General features: G+C 42.0%; 2 long non-coding RNA genes across 2 annotated transcripts in view; both read left to right on the top strand.

Moving 5' to 3' along the window:
* The window catches only part of LOC111928799 (uncharacterized), a 129,416-nt gene extending 128,087 nt beyond the window's left edge, over positions 1 to 1,329 (top strand). Inside the window, exon 13 of the long non-coding RNA XR_002864313.2 lies at positions 38 to 1,329. This is a non-coding gene — a long non-coding RNA (uncharacterized LOC111928799). The remainder of the gene's footprint in view (positions 1 to 37) is intronic.
* Positions 1,330 to 7,164: 5,835 nt separating this feature from the next.
* Positions 7,165 to 15,899, top strand: part of LOC111928798 (uncharacterized) — a 73,050-nt gene continuing 64,315 nt past the window's right edge. Inside the window, exons 1-3 of the long non-coding RNA XR_002864312.2 lie at positions 7,165 to 7,280; positions 7,519 to 7,651; positions 12,921 to 13,096. This is a non-coding gene — a long non-coding RNA (uncharacterized LOC111928798). The remainder of the gene's footprint in view (positions 7,281 to 7,518; positions 7,652 to 12,920; positions 13,097 to 15,899) is intronic.

The following is a 15,899-nucleotide window of genomic DNA, read 5'->3' as shown; positions in this document are numbered from 1 at the left end:
TAATGCTTGCTGAAGCTTTTTTTTGTTGTTTTCACAGAAAAGCATGCAGAGAAGGGGAAGAGAAGTGATCCTGCACCTCCACCCCCAGATTCACGATCCTCATGAGCTGCCTCAGGGTCTTGCTGCGGGAAACAAGGCATGCAGTTTGCCACAAAAATCTGTGTGAAGCCTGCATGTTCCTCTGCGCTGCACTTAGCCAGGTCCCAGCATTGCAAAGCCTTGTTCCACATCACAGAGGAATTACCATCAGCTTGTGCGGATAATTTAATGAGAAGCACTTCAAAAACGTTTATTGTTATGAATCATATTGCCATGAATAGCCCTGCAGTTGGTGGTGGGCCAGACTTGGAAATGGCTCAGTGCCCAGTGCATCTGCTTTCAGATACCTAAGTGGGGAGTTTTGGTGGCTGGGATTTGATTGTTCCCAGGTGGAACTGCTGGAGACTATCCTGCCCTGAAAAAGAAGCAAGAACAAGCTGAATTTTGGATTTTTTAGCATATGTAGAAAGAAAAGGAGAGAAGCTTTCACCCCCAGCTTGATCTTTGAGTCATGTTTGAAGAACCTGGCCATGGTGTGACCAAAGATACCCGAGAAACACAATTATAAGACAATAGGAAGAGCAGAGCACTTAGGAGTAATGAGTCCAGCATTACAAATTAAGGCTGAAAGCTTTTATGATTGAATTGGTAGCATTGGATATTGAATGTTTTACTGTGATTGGAATAGAGTTGTTTTGGGGTTGTTTTTTATTAGGGCTGTTTGTGTATATATCCATAGCTTGTCATTAGTGCTTAGACACTGATTTGTAGCAGCACAAAATCATTCCATTGAATGTCACTGCAGCTCCTATTCCTTTTCAACATCTCCTTTCTCTCATTTCCTCTTTCTAACTAAAAAAAAAGGTGGAGAAGAACATTACCACACTGATTTATGTAAATACAGCCCTAATTCAGGCTGGTATTCAGGCAGTCACATAAAAATGATTCAGTCCCATGATGTTTGTATCTTTAATAGCTTTTGGGATGGACGGAATCTTTGTCCTAGTAAGGCCACCTCTGAAGGACTGGAAACATGCAGATTTTTCATCTGAGTTGCACTGAGTATTAGAATGATGAATCAATGATTGCTGAAGCATCTAATTCAATTAAAGCTCTGCATCAAAGAACTGTGTTTGTCAACATGATCTTCAGAGATTTTGAAAATAGATGGCAAATATCCATCTACTACTGTTCCAGCCTTCTTCCAGGAAGAAAATACAGAGATAACTAGTTGTTATCTGATTAAATCTGAAGATTATCAATAAATCTAGAATTTATGAGTCTAGCATATTTTTGTATTTTCCACTAAGCTTGTATTTAGTTCTCTTGCATGTGTCATAATTGTTTTCTCTGGGTTACTGTGTGTACAAACAGGATATTCATAAGTGAAAAATAGGAAGCATTCCTTATAGTTTAATGCACCTAATAGAACTATTCAGTCTGAGCATTAATCCATTTACTACTCCAGTTAAACATCCAAAGTATTTACTGGCCAAGCTGTAGGATGGGGACATCATCTTCCATTTCTCCTTGGACCAGGGTTGTTTCTTGATGTTGCAGAGTTTACATTCCCTGGGTCATGTCTTGCCACCACCATCTTACCCTGTCAGCATTTTTCACGTTCACACTCTGTACTGCTTACTCTCCCCAGCTCAAAAATTGCACTCTGTGCAATCTTATCCATCCATCCATCCATCCATCCATCCATCCATCCATCCATCCATCCCTGTGTTCTTGTGGACTTTCGCACACCATAACATTTGGGCCAGTAAAACACACCTGAAGTTAAACAAGATCATGTACTGAAATACAGCCTTGCCATTAATATTTCCCTGATTTTTTCCAACTTTCCTCAAGCATTGACTACACTTTGAATCAAATTGTTTCTGGATACTTTTCAGAGAAAAAAAAAAAAAAAGGGTGGTTTGCCTTCAGTTCCCTCTTCCTCAGAGTTTGCAAGTCCTCTGCCTGGGCACTGGGCTGCCAAAGCAAAGGGAGCTCTGCCTCCCTTGGTTTCCAGTATAATTGTGCTGCCTTGTATGTACTGTTAGCACAGAGATATCTCTGTTATCTCTCAATAAGGCATAATAATGTTTCTCTGTGGGAATCTGCCTTTCACTCCACCACCAGTGTCTTTATAGGGATATATTTCAGCATATATGAGGAAGTTCATATATAAAGGTTTAAATAGCCAGATTTCCTAAAGCACTAAGCAGTAATATCAACTGAGATCCCTTAAGTAAAAATGATAGAGACTAAAGAGAATGCAGTATTCCTGGATTTTGGAGTTTGTGAATGGTTTTTTTGTGTTTTTTCTTTTTCTTCTTGTGTTAGGTTTTTTGGCTTTGTCTTGGTATTTTACCCTTAACTGGTTTAATTGGGAGATACTGGTTGGTTAACATATGCAAGAGGAACTTATCTCACTTCTGGATCTCATTTATCCTGTTTAAAACAGCCCAGTACAGACATCAGATTTTGCAGTATATGGCTTCAAAAGTCATTAGATGACTTTTGTTGGTGGATGTTGTTCAGATAGTGCACCAATATTATCTGTCTCTCCTCTTCCACACACGTGACTAAAACAATCATAATGCCACAGAGGGCTTGAAAGTTACAGTGAATTAAAACTGCTGTTGAAAACAATTTCTATGTGGATCTTTTTTTCCCTCCCTCCACAGACAATAAAGTGAACAAGGACCTTTAACCTCGCACAGGGACTTTGCCAAATAGGTTCAAGAGGTATTTTGCCATTTTCCAGAACTATCTTGCAAGCATCAGGGATGAAACTTTTCCATCACTTCTCTGGCAGAACTGGTTTGAATATCTAAGTTACTAGGAGGTTACCAGCAAGTAGGTCATTCCCAGTGGTGTTCTTTTCAAGGGCTGAATGATCCCATGCAAAGGCAGATGAAATGAAGCCAAAGTGAGTGTTTGTTAGCTAAGGAAAACATTCTTTTCTGTTGCTGTCAATCACATGCACAGAAAGAGAGATTCAATCATAGTGAAGACATTGGACATTCAGCTCAGCTTGATTTTTTAATTTTATAAACAGTAGGAGGCTCAAGAAGAAACAATGAGGAAAAGCAGAGCTACAGAATCAGAAAATAGACTCAACTTTTGATTCCTATGTCATTTAAATCCAAATTACAGTTATTTACTCAGTCCAGAGAGCCTAAATTTTCACCGTTTTCCAATTTGATCAGCTGTGACAGCAGACTCCATGAAAAAGTCCTGCTTCAGATTTTAATTGATAAATTCACGTCTTTCATTGTTTTTTTTTCCCCCCCTTCTTATTCTGCTATGGCAAATGTAATGCCACATAGCTTTTTTCGCTAGAAACAACACAGACTGCAAAATAACCTTTGCAGTTAGCAAGATAAAGGATGTGCCATTAGTAACCCCATAGCTCCGGATTCCCATCCTGCTCAGCCTCACAGATCAACATTGCAGAGATACAACCTTTACTTGGAGTCCTGGTTCCTGCCTGCCTCCTGCAGGAGCTGTGTGGACACCTAAGGTTCTGCCTTTCTTGCTGAAGAATAATTTTTAAAGACAATGACCATAATAATAGTAATTATTTCGAATTGGATATTTCAATGTCAAAAGCAACAATTTTTTTTTCTCTATTTTAAAATCTCCCAAAAAAAGGGTGGTATTTCCTGTACTGAAAAAGTACCAGCTTATTTATCAAATGTTGAAAACCACAGATTTATTCCAGTTAGCATCAATTTGTTCAAAATTTGAAAAAGAAAAGCAGTGAAGACTTTGCTTGACCAAAAACCTCAAGCATCTCAGTACTTTTGGGCATTAGGACATAACATTTTTGTCCAAGCAAGTTAAGCATAAATTCCACTAATTCAGATTCCTCAAGATCTCCATACTTGATGTTTTCTGTGGACTGACCTGAGACTTTCATAGCCTTTGCTGGCAGGACACAGAGGATTTGGGTGAAATCTTAATCCTTTATGCTTAAAGTCCGGCAGGCAGAATCCCACATTATAAAATTTTATCCAGTGGACTTGTCTGTATTCTAAAATGTTTTTTAAAGATCTCAATTAAACTCCCTTTGAACACATTAAAATGTGAATTAAGCAGTCCTCTGTTCTCCATGTCGGTGCCATTCAGTGGCTTTGGCTGGGCTTGATCCGTGTACAGGATCTTCTGCTTATTGTTGAGCACCCTCTCCTGGCTCTCTGCTATTTGCACAGAAGTTATATCATGGATTGAGTGCTCTGGAATAAACTGCAGTGCCCAACTGAGGAGGATGTCTGCTCAAATAATATGAGTTGCTGGTCTCCTTAAAGCATACCTGGTTTTAACAACATCGCTGATTTGCAGCCAAGAAATCCTTCTAGTGGTGAAATTCCTTAGCAAGGATTTTTTTCTTGCCTCTAACGCTACTTCTAATTGATCCCAGAAAAGCACTTGCAGACTAGAGAATACAGTGCATAAAGCATAATCTGATAAGGGTGTGATGCCCAGCTGGTAAAAATGTTCTTTATTGGGTGACTAAGCCTACACATCTCTCAATGGATGTTATCTTTCTGTAATACCTCAAGCGGCCTAAGGCTTAATCTAGGCATGAATTGGTGTGTCATAAAGCAAAGGGTTTTTGCTGGGATTCTGGCAATAAACAGCAGCTAGAATGAAAATAGGAGGTGAAGCTGCAGGGTTACCACTCAGTTAAGAGTTACAATATGAGAAACCATCATCTGATTTTTGGATCTCAAAATAAATCGAGCTGGAGCACATGAAAATGCTCTTGCAGTGTGTGACTGCTTGCCATGGCTAAGGCAGTCCAAAATTCTTTGAGTAAGTTACAGCAGAAAAGGCAGAAATCTTCACTCTTTGTTGCTCTCCTGTTATTCCACATCCAGGCAGCATTACTGCTAAATTTAGCAGTTCTCATGCACCTCATCTGGATCCATCCAGTATCTTCAGGTCTCTAATGAAGGCACCTAGTTATACAGGTCTTGGTCGTTATCCTCTTCATAGTTTGCAGGAGTTCAGGGACATGAAATTCTTAATTTTGGCCCTTTATGGATTTGTGGATTTGTGTATGGATCTGCTGTTGTTAGCAACCCACATCTCTGCTGGCTTCAGAGAAGTATTTGCCCTTGGGACATACTCTTCATTGAGGAAATCACCACTGCACAGAGACCAAGAACCAGGCTCCTCCTAAAGCTGCTAACGACATTCAAAACAGCATCACATCCAGTTTCCTGAGTGCTGACAATTTTAAACATGAAATTTAAGTGCTTCCAGGCTGGTTTAAATTTGCAACATCATCCAAAGTCTCTGTAATATTTGCTCCAATTATCATGTTAAATAAAACACTGATTTAGCAAGGAGTTTCTGACATCAGTCCCTCTCGTTTTACCCTCAGGTGCCACACTTGCCCAGCTTGAGGAATTCTCAGTGGAAAGTGACATTTCTGAGCACGGGGAACATTGTCACTGAGCATACACCAAAGAGTAGGATGCCAATTTGCAGTAGCTGAGGATTATACTCCAATTTTATATTGCACTGCACTCTGTGGCTTTGTATTCCTATACAGCAAGTATGACCCTGGCTTTTATGGGGGGAAGCCATCATTTCTCCTAGATGCTATCGTGGGACTGTTTGGTGTAAGTAAAGATATCCTGTTCAGCTCTTTGATTTCAGCCTTCAAGCCAGCTTTCATTTTGGATTACCCTCAATTAGAGAAGGTATTTCGAATCTTTCTGCTGTTTAATTGGAAGATGGGAATAAAGAAGCAGGTAGAAACAAAGAGAATACAGAAGTATTTTCGGGTAATTGCAAAATGAGAGCAGTGGTGTTACTGAATTTGAGTGGATGCAAGCGGGGCTGTTTCAATTTGTGTGTGGCTTTGATACAGGCAAAGACACAAAAGCCTTATGGTTTTTAAGTTAAGAGGCTCAAAGAATAAATTGACTGCAGCTGAGATCTGAAGCAAAATACTTTGTTTATTTCTTTTCTATGTGTTAGAATACACCTTTTTAACTGCAAGAGAAACTCCCCAAATTGTATTAATGAGATTAACTGGAAGAGAAAGAGTGGCACATAGACAACGTATTTTGAAGTGTTCTTATTTATTTATTCCACAGTGGAAACAATCATCCCAGCTTTCTTTTGTCTGATTCCTAAATCACTCGGATAGAGTTTCATCAGGAAGGAATAAATGGAAGTGGTTCGGTTGAGTTGCAGAGGACTGTTCTGCAAACTATCCATGTTCCAGGTCGAGTAAGCGAAGAATTGATAAGATGTGGTCTCACTGTAGCCATGTCTTGGCTAGACAGTGCTTATTGTTGCTGATTAACATTTTTGTCAATAGAAGCAAGGAGAGGCCATTATAACAGGCATGAAAAGACGGTGAGATGGAAGGCTCTGGGGTTGAAGGCCAGAGTGGGAGCAGGTTGCTCACCCAGCTGCAGGGATGTGTGTTTTCCCTCCGGGCCTGATGGACCGCACCCATCCCCTCCATGGGCAGAGAGCAGTTGCAGAGTGAGAAAAGCCCATTTTCCCTTCCCGTACACGTGTAGAATCCCTTGCAGGATGCTGGTGCGGAGCAAGGCTTCCCCAGCTCGCTTAGCACCCGCACGCCAGCCCCTCACCGGGAGGCACTTGGCAGTCCTCCGCTTGGCAGAGGCAGCAGAGCACAGCCCAACTGCGGCAGCCGGGGCCGCCCTGCATCTTCAAGTAAGTGAATTCGCTCGGCTAATTGCTCGCAAGTGCTCCCTCCGAGCACCTGTAAATTGTTCAGTTTAATCGGGTGGCAGCTGTTGCCGGCTGCCTGGGTTCTTGCTGCCTTGGAAGGAGTTGGGAGATGAGAGCAGCAACTTGTGGCGTGATTATCCTTTTCTCCATTTCCTCTCAATTTCATTGTCATTTTCTTCTCTCTTAAGAGCGCTTAAAAGCATTTTTTCTCTCCTTATAATACCCACAGGAGCTGTTGTGAAGTGCACTTTTTGCGTTTAAGGTTTCAAAACCTAAAATCTCTGACTTTAAGAGGTTTGGAGAGTGGTTTAGTTGGAAGACTGCTGCTGTGCAGACACCTGCAAAACATTGAACTTAAGCTGGCACAGCTGGAGGGAGGGATAGCTGAGACTGATGGGTGATTGCACTGCTGTGCTCCAGTGCCCTCTGTCTCCTGTAGGAATGAGAGTCTCTTGCTAGTGGAAAGTAGATGCCTGAATGTTTGGATGGATCTGGACTTCGGTTTTGAGAACTTGATAGCTCTAGTGGGACAGTTACTTTTCTAACATCCTAGTAGGAGGGAAATAGTCATTAGTAATAAATGGGAGAGGTTATTTTAGTTGTGCAAAGTGTGGGAAGAATGTAACACATCTATCTATGGGATTTATGGGGCTTGGGTAACCCTTCATCTGCAGAGGGTAGAGGGAGCTGAAGCTCTTATGCAGGTACCTCCACTGATTCTCAAAGTGTACTAGAGGAAATTATCCTTGTGGTACATTACAGATGACCAGGAAGGACTGGCTGGAGAGGCATTGCTCTGAAGTGTAGCTGGGTTTATCAGAATCCCTTTGCCATTCCTGTAGTAGGTGAAGATTGTTACCTCTGCAGTTATAATGGTCGACTGCAGGAAACTCAGGTAAGAATTGAGTTCTATGGGCTTTCTAGTTCTTTAAAATAGTTCCTGTTTTTGCAGGACAGAACCGTGTGTGTGTGTAAGCGAGCTCTGCCTTCATATGTAGGTTTGTGCCTCCCTGTCTCTTCCATTCTAGGTTGCAAGACATGCCATCCCGGGCACATTTCCTTCTGTGGCAGCTGAATCTGGGTGCACAGCCTACACAAATAAATGAGTGTCAAGGTTTATGGGAAAATCACCTGCTATAGGAGCATTGCCTGTAGTCTTACTTTAGAAAAAACAAGAAAATTTTGTGTTAATGCACTACTGGTGAGAGAGAAACTCCTGATCCTGAGCAGTCAGACCAAGACAAGGGAGGATTTTCCCCTCCCAGGAATAACCAGCCAGAGCAGGAACATACTCTGTCTGGTGTCACAGCAATGCCATAGCATAGCAAAATCCTCAGGAGACACTGAGAGGAGAGGGCAGGGGATGGCCACACACAAGGACCTGACTTTGTAATGTGGTGGGTAGGATGCTCTGCTGTCAGGGTGTGGGGGAGCCTGGGCCCCGCTTCCCAGCACCATCAGCATTTTAAAGTCAGCATATGAAACAAAGAACAACAGATCTGTTCCCCTAGTCTGACCCAAAATTAGATGGCAAACAAAGCAAATATCCAGACTAGTCAGCTGTTGAAAACCTGTCTGTGGGTTTTGGAAATGAATTCCTCCTCCTTTCTTTATTCTTATACTTGCTGAGTGGCCAGGGTCTCCTACCTCTTTTCCTGAACACAGATTGCCTTTCCTTGGCTTTGAAAGGAGAGTAACTTTGACTGGTGTGATAATAAAAGGATAAAGCCTGTCATGATTAATAGTCACATGAAATCATGTGTGAAGAACATTCAGTTATAGCTATCCTCAGGAGAAAAAAGTTTCCCAAGTACCTTAACAGAAAGAAGGGAAAGGGACAATATGTCTATGATTCTGTGTGATCAGTCACTTTGCACACAGATAAAAGGTAAGGAATATTGCTGTCCACAGAGAGCATTTGGGGGGAATTGGCAGTGAAAAGGTTAAGGGGGAAAAAAAAAAAGTTTGTGAAACATTTACAAAAAGTTTGGCTTCTGCTAAAATTTGGAGCAGTGCTCCACTGGGAGCTCTTCTAGCCCAGGGGCTGCTTCTGTTTAAAATCATTAATAGCCAGCTCAATTTCTGCCAGCGTGATTGGCTGAGCCAGTATAGTCCGATTAATTTGACTGAGCTTGAAGATAGAGAGGAAATATGAAAACCTTTTCAAGTTGCTGGTACCTTCTGGGATCTCAGGCATACAGAGGTCTTGAGAAATCTTGACAAATTCATACTTGGGGGGAAAAATTTGCTAAGTGGTTCACAGGGGCTTAACTATATCTTAATGGGTAGTGATCAGACAAAATGTTGCAGAGTGGTTTCAGCATAAACCCTATGATGTCTGATCCTTGTTTTTAAGGGAGGGATGTTATCTCCAGGAATAACCTAGCCTTTTGTCTGGACTTGCAGAGCTTGCTGATATTCTGTCCAATTTTTACAGTGTAAATAAAATTGTTTTGGATGTTTATCACCCCGATCAGCAGTAGTTGTAAGTTATATAGCCCAGATAATACTAGTGAGATCTATTGAAATGCTACTGGACTATAACTCAGGAGTATCTGCCCTAGCCTGCTTCCTTCCCCTGCATTTCATTCAGTGGTTAGGAGCAGCTGTCCATCGACTAAGCTCTTTCTTCACCCTAAAAGAAAACATGTGAATTAATAGAGCAGGAAAGTGAAAAATTGCCCTTCTAGTTTTTGAATTATTGTGAGGTCTGCTACCTGGGTTTTGATGCTCCCTGGAGCAAAGTGAGGGTTTTGAATTGCTGTCTCTGGTTTTTACCTGGAATTCTGCCCTAGTCAAACTCTAGGGTGATGTTCATGTTTCCACAAAGTCTTGAATATACCAGTTGGAAAGCAATTTATATCTACCGTTTATCCAGGTAGCTTTATGCTTGAGTATGAAAGAAATCCCCAAAGCATAGTTCCTGCCCAAATTGCTGTTCTCCATGCCTAAAATTCCAGGCAAGGAGTGGATTCAGTTATGGAGCCATAAGCTGCTGAGAGGGAGATAATGCTGGGAGGCATGTGACACAGCAGCCTCAACATGGGCTACTTTACCATTACCAAGGGTATCCTGAAATGATGTGTGTGGAAGGAAAGAGTGTGCCACGATGGAAAACAGCTCAAGCAGAGATGGCAGAGCTTTTATACTGAATGTAAAAGGAATTAGATGTAGAGGGTTCAGCTGTCAACTAAACTCCAGAGAGGACAATGCTTTGCTGGTAGAAGAGAGCGATAGAGTTTGCTCATATGTGAGTGTGTGTTAATCAGCAAAGTGTGCAACAATTTGCCTTAATGTGAAACATGTACCTTGATCAGCAAATTATCTGCTTGCACATTAAATTATGCACTGTGATCTCTGAGGTGTATTAAATATTGAAATCAGAAATTTTATCATTAATGGAAAGCTAATGAGCAACAACGATATTACGTGCCTCGGTTGACTTTTGTCAGAAGCAACCCATTGTAGTTGGAAGGTGACTTTTCTGAGTCTCTGGTGGTAATATGCCAATTATTTCAGTTATCAATGCCCCTGGAGGCTCCAAGTACCTACCATGGATGTTTTACTTCAGCCTGTGTATGGAGCAGGGTTTCTGTATATAGATAAAAGCCAATTTGAACAGACTGGAGGAAAGAAAGACCAGTTTTTACCATGCAGATTTATAGCTAAAGGCATTCTACCAGCTTCTGTGTTTCAGCTTCTTTCATCCAATGAGGTGGCTTTTAGGATGTGCAGTTTCTTTGGACTTTGGGTAATAAAAGCACGAGCTGATGCCTTCACCTACAGTTAACATGTAGGTGCCTAAATTAGAATAAATACATATGCAATGTGTAAAGTGCCTGAGGATGACTCTAGGTAATTCAGTCTCTGAAATGTTTATTATTGGGATTATTGAGCCATCAGAAGTCCCAGTCAAGATCAAGGCCCCATTACAGCAGACTGCCTTTCCTGTCCCTGCTTTGCAGTTTAAACAGGTCTAGGAAAGTTGTGTGACTTTTTCAAGGACACTTAGCTTGTCAGTGACAGACCAGGAGCTAAACTGAGATCTTCTGCTGTTCGGTTTATGTTGAGGTAGAGGTGTTGGATTGCATATCATATATAGCTATGTCCAAGTTAGTTTTTACCTAGCAGTATGGTAAAGAGTAAAGAGTAAAGAGTGTCTGGGTGGGCCTGTTGGAGACCATGTCACTGCTGTGCCTACCCATACTGTCCTTTCAAAGCATCTCAGCACATCCACATCTTCCCTGTTTGCACCAAGTCATGCACAAATGAAGCTGAAGGCTTTACAAAATGCTTTCACCAATGAACTAACCTGCTTTTTTCAGCTCAAGTGGATAAGCTGAAGCCAGATTTGTACACAACTCTAATTACCCACGACATGGCAGATGTCACAGGCTCACTGCTTGACAGACAACAAGTCCCAGTTCCTGGTCTCTGTTCCTCAGCTGCTCTGCTGGCTGTGCTGCCATGTCTTTCCCCCTCCACTGCTTGGATCCGTGCGGCAGGAGTGGGGCCAGGAAGGTGGTGGCACTGCTCATCCCACTGTGGCACACAGTACCAGGAGCCTGCCTGGCGGGTGTGTGCCTGGTGGTGAAGTCGGGTATTGGCTTGCCTGGCAGGCTGACCCTGCCTACAAGCACAGAGCTGGATGAGGCTATTTGTACGGCTTAGAGATGTTTTGCTTTTACATCCCTCTCCATTGCAGCACATTATTAGACTCCCTTGACTTTTATGAAGGTCCTAAATTGCTACAGAAAACAGTGCTGTTTTCTGCTGGCTTAACTATTGCATTCCTTAAGGCTTGTTTTTCACTGCTACACTTTACTGCCTGTTAACTGGATTTTTATCTCCTCTGCCTCTGAATGTCTTCTGTAAAAGTCCAAAGTAAGCCACAGCTTGCCCAGAGGAATATTCCAGGAGAGAAAAGGAAGAATTCAGGAACAAAAATAATGTAACTCCGGCAATCCTGTTGCAAAATAATACTACAGAAACATTTAGGCATGAAAGAGTGATTCCCCCCCAAAGACATCTACTTAGAGTACAAAAGAAAAAGCTCCCCAGGGACTTGCTCTCTTAGAAGAGATTGCAAGTCTAGTTTATCCTCTTTAGATGCAAGTGTAGCTTACAGATAACTTTGAGGTGTGCATTAATAAGGATGGTATTTTCTCTCATTCATTGTTCCTTATTCTTTTGCCCCCAAATATTGGAGAAAAATGGATTATGTATTGTTATACTCCTTTGGGTGTGATAATTGCACTTAACTGTGTTGAGGCAGCAGTCTTCCTCTCAGTCCCCAAACACCACCTGTTTGATGTGGGGACAGAGCAGAGATGCACAAAAGCGGTTGCTGTGGTGGCCCCAGGCAGCATGGGTTAGCGGTGGGCAAGGGTTATTCTCCACACCCTCTTTTGTGGAGGATGGGGCTGAAATGCAAAATGGGAATTTGATGTCCTTGCCTAGTGGTTTATCCCTCAAAGTTCAAAGACACTGGGCTGTGTTCCTCCCTTGCTGGCGATAGTTTGCCTGAAGGCTTTGCTAACTTTACCCTGAAATATGTTCCCACAGACTGTTTATGCTATTCTAAGCCAATTAAATAAAAGCACTGCTAAGATGTTTGTTTAGCAGCCTCTGGGCTCTTTATGTTACAGCACGAGCAAGGGCTGCTTTGGAGGGGTTTTACTGTGCCCACGCAGAGCTGATCCCAGCAGGGCCCAAGGCACAGAAGAGACACAGGGTACCCTTTACAAGGCTTGCTGAACTAGAGACAGGTTTTGAGAGAGACATCTGTATAGGTTGTGGGGGGGTCTTCTGACAATTTGAATAGTTTGGGGAAGTGAGTGTTGAATGAAGGTTTCCCAACACTACTTTATTAGCCAAAGTTTACTGTGGTGAAACGGAGGCTAATGGAGAGTGTTTGCCCCACTAGTAGAGCTAAACGTGGCTCTAGGTTTAGATTTTCTTTTACCAGAAGTTACTTGTGAGCTAACATTGAGGGCTGATCCAGGCTGCGTGCAGGGAAGTGGTACATATCTCCTGTTTGCTCTTCAGTGTGTGTTCAGACATCAGCTGGGTGATTTATGTGAAGAGGAATAAAAGATGGGTTCTGGTAGTGAAATTTAGGGAGCAGCCTGAAGTACTACTGAAGCTCTTGTTTTATTTTACAGGAGCGTGAAGGATTCATTACTTGACAGAGCAAATAATATATTTTTTTTCACCAAACAAGTAATAAATGATTCGGAGGAAGAAAGATTTTTAAATATCAGTGGACTCTGTTCATGGTCATATTGCATCACGTGGAAGAAAAGACAAAAATCAGTGAAGGAGTTTCAAGAACATTCAGGCAAACAAGAACTTAATGCGGGGATACAACCAAGGATAGTCCTTAACCAAGGCCAGACCTCAAATTAATGTTCCTGGAGATATAGAGAGGCTGTCATGATATTTTATTCCTTTCTGCTTCTGATAGAAGAACAAGAATTCTTCTTGAAGGACAGGGCAATTTCTGTTGCAAAACACACTATCCTGAGTAGCAGGAGTGAGACCTAAATCCTTAGATTTCTTCTTTGGTTTCATATATTTGATAGCTTCTAATCCCTTAACAGTGCTTGCTTTGTGTGATTCGGTTTTTAATTGCATTTCTCTGAATTAGTTACTAAAATGATTAAAAAAGATAACTGAAGGTATCTGTTAGTCATTAATATTAGGGTTCATAGAACAGGTATTTTGAGTCTTTCAAAGAAACTGCAATACTTTTTGGCTGAGAGGGTATGATTTCAGTTCAAATAGTTAGAGAGGAGGAGGAGGAGGACACTGGCTGAGTGAAAACACTGTTGTAATCTTGTGCATAGATGGCTTTCGGTATACAGGGCTAGGAAAGTGCCCTTCCCCTGTGTAAAGAGACTACAATTGCATTTAAGAAAGCTAAAATATTAATTCAGCAGATGTGTGCCTTAAGATACCAAACTACTTTTTTGAAAGGAGAATTCAATAGCTGATAAAATGAGAAATGGTTATTTTCAAATATTCAAGAGCTATTCAAGAGCCAGATGTGCATTAGTTTAGCAGTACCCTGGCAGATCAGGTTGACTTTTTAAGTCCAAATTTGGATGGTAACAGATGGTGTCCAGTTAAGCTGGGTTGCCCATTCCCATCCTGCTGTCTCCAGCTTGTTAATTGTGATAATTAGACACCTTCTAACTTTAAATATCCTCAGACTTATCTCATGTATTTTCTGCCATTCAGCCCACTCCTGGATGGAGTATTTTGCAGCTTAAATGCTGAAGAGATGTTACTCCTATCTCATCTTGAAACTGTTAATAAAAAATATTATTGTGAGACTTTTCTACTTGTTTCAGAAGTTTCATTGTAAGGACATAATTTTTCTTCAGTGAAACAAAGAGCAGTGATTGGTGGCAGGCAAAGCATTCAGGTGACTGACCTGTGTTTTAACCACTGTTGTCACTTTTGTGCAAAGCTCTGTGATTGTATAAATGCTGGGATTATGGGAATGGAATGAAAGCCCGGGATACCTCAGGAATTAAATGTTATTTATGTCTGTGGAGCAATTAATTCACCAGCTACCTGGGAGAGAACGCTCTGCCCTTGCACTTTCTGCCATATGGAGGACATCAAGCTGGCCAGACTCCAGTTAGGACAAAAATTGTTACTTTGAGAGCTGTTTTCTGAAGCACCCTGTAAGATGCCCCTGATACTGAGGCTTGCAAGTCAATTTGGTGCCTTGAAAATTGTGCTGATCGGTCATAATATGTGTGTAGTAACAATCTGAGGATCAGGGATGCCCCTGTCTTGTTTCTTCATTGACCTTAAAGGGAGCCTAAGCAGATACCTGAGGCTCAGCATCTGAGTTTTAGATAAGAGAACACAGATAATTTTGAAAACTCAATTGCATGTTCAGTTGCACCACTGAGAACTAGACTGTGGGTGCACTGCTTCCTGCAGCTCCAGAAGGCTGTGAAGACCTGAACACACTCTCCCCAGGTGTCAGCTCAATCTCTTCATCTCCTGGAATTGAGTAAGACTTTCCCAGATGTTTTTTGTACTAAAAATTTCAAATCTTCTGAATTGCTGAGGAGAGAAAAGTCGGCACCTGTCAACCTGAGTCCTATCCCAAGAACGCATTTTACGTGTTATAGTATTGTGCTTCAACTTTTTCTAGCTTCTCCATACCCTGGAGACAGTCTGTTGCCATGTGCCCTTTGCAGAGCAGGCCCACCCTGGTCCTGTGCCAGGCTCCAAGAGTGCAGCTCAGCCTTCCTGTCAAAGTCCTTTGTCATTCAATTACAAACTGGTGCTGCCGTGCCCCATGAGGTAGAACAGAAAATTCTTCTTCCATACGCTGGCAAGAAGCACAACACATGTGTTTTGTACCATTTGCAGCTGTGCAGGGGGAGTTGAAATGACTGATGGAGCTTCTGTTGGTGCTACTGATGATTTCTATGTCCTTGAAGTTTAGGACTTCTTCCTTGAAGCTTTTCAGTAAGAGCTGCTGCAGACTTGACACGTTGGCATTACTTTAGTCTTCACGGAGGAACACAGAGGACGATTTGCAGATGTGCAAAAAGCACTAGCTGGAGCTGCCTCTGCTCTAAGTCTCTAATAATTCTACCTTGGGAGAGAAGAAAATTATTAAAAACCTGTGCTCCTGAATCCTTTCCCTGCTTCTGTCCTATGATGTGAACATATTACTGAAATCCACAGAGCTGGTGAGTTGCAAATTCCCTGACCAGGGCACTCAGTTTGGATGGCTCTGCTTCCCCCTGAGCTGTCCATGCAGCTGCCGCTGGCAAGGATATGTGGAGTGAGCAGCCAGCCCATAGTGCAGCCTTTCTGGGATGTGCTGCAGCCAATTATAAGACCAATGGAAGCAATGACTTGATTTTATTTTTTTTTCCCTCGACTACGGAATACAGAGAAATAAATATTCAGGCTCTGTAGCTGCAAGTAGAGCCCAAGGGCAAGGTCAAATGTAAACATTTTGGGAACTTTTTGGTTGACCTGTAATGGCCTTTTCAGCCTTCTAGAGTATAAGAGTCATCAGGCTTCTGGTCAGAGTATTGGGTTGTGCTTAGAGCTCACGTTATTTCTTCCCTTAGGCAAGATACTGTGCTTTGTTGTTATTCTAC

Source organism: Cyanistes caeruleus, chromosome 5 (assembly GCF_971803275.1).
Source record: "Cyanistes caeruleus chromosome 5, bCyaCae1.hap1.1, whole genome shotgun sequence".
Lineage (NCBI taxonomy): Eukaryota > Metazoa > Chordata > Aves > Passeriformes > Paridae > Cyanistes > Cyanistes caeruleus.
This window is presented reverse-complemented; position numbering and strand designations above follow the sequence as displayed.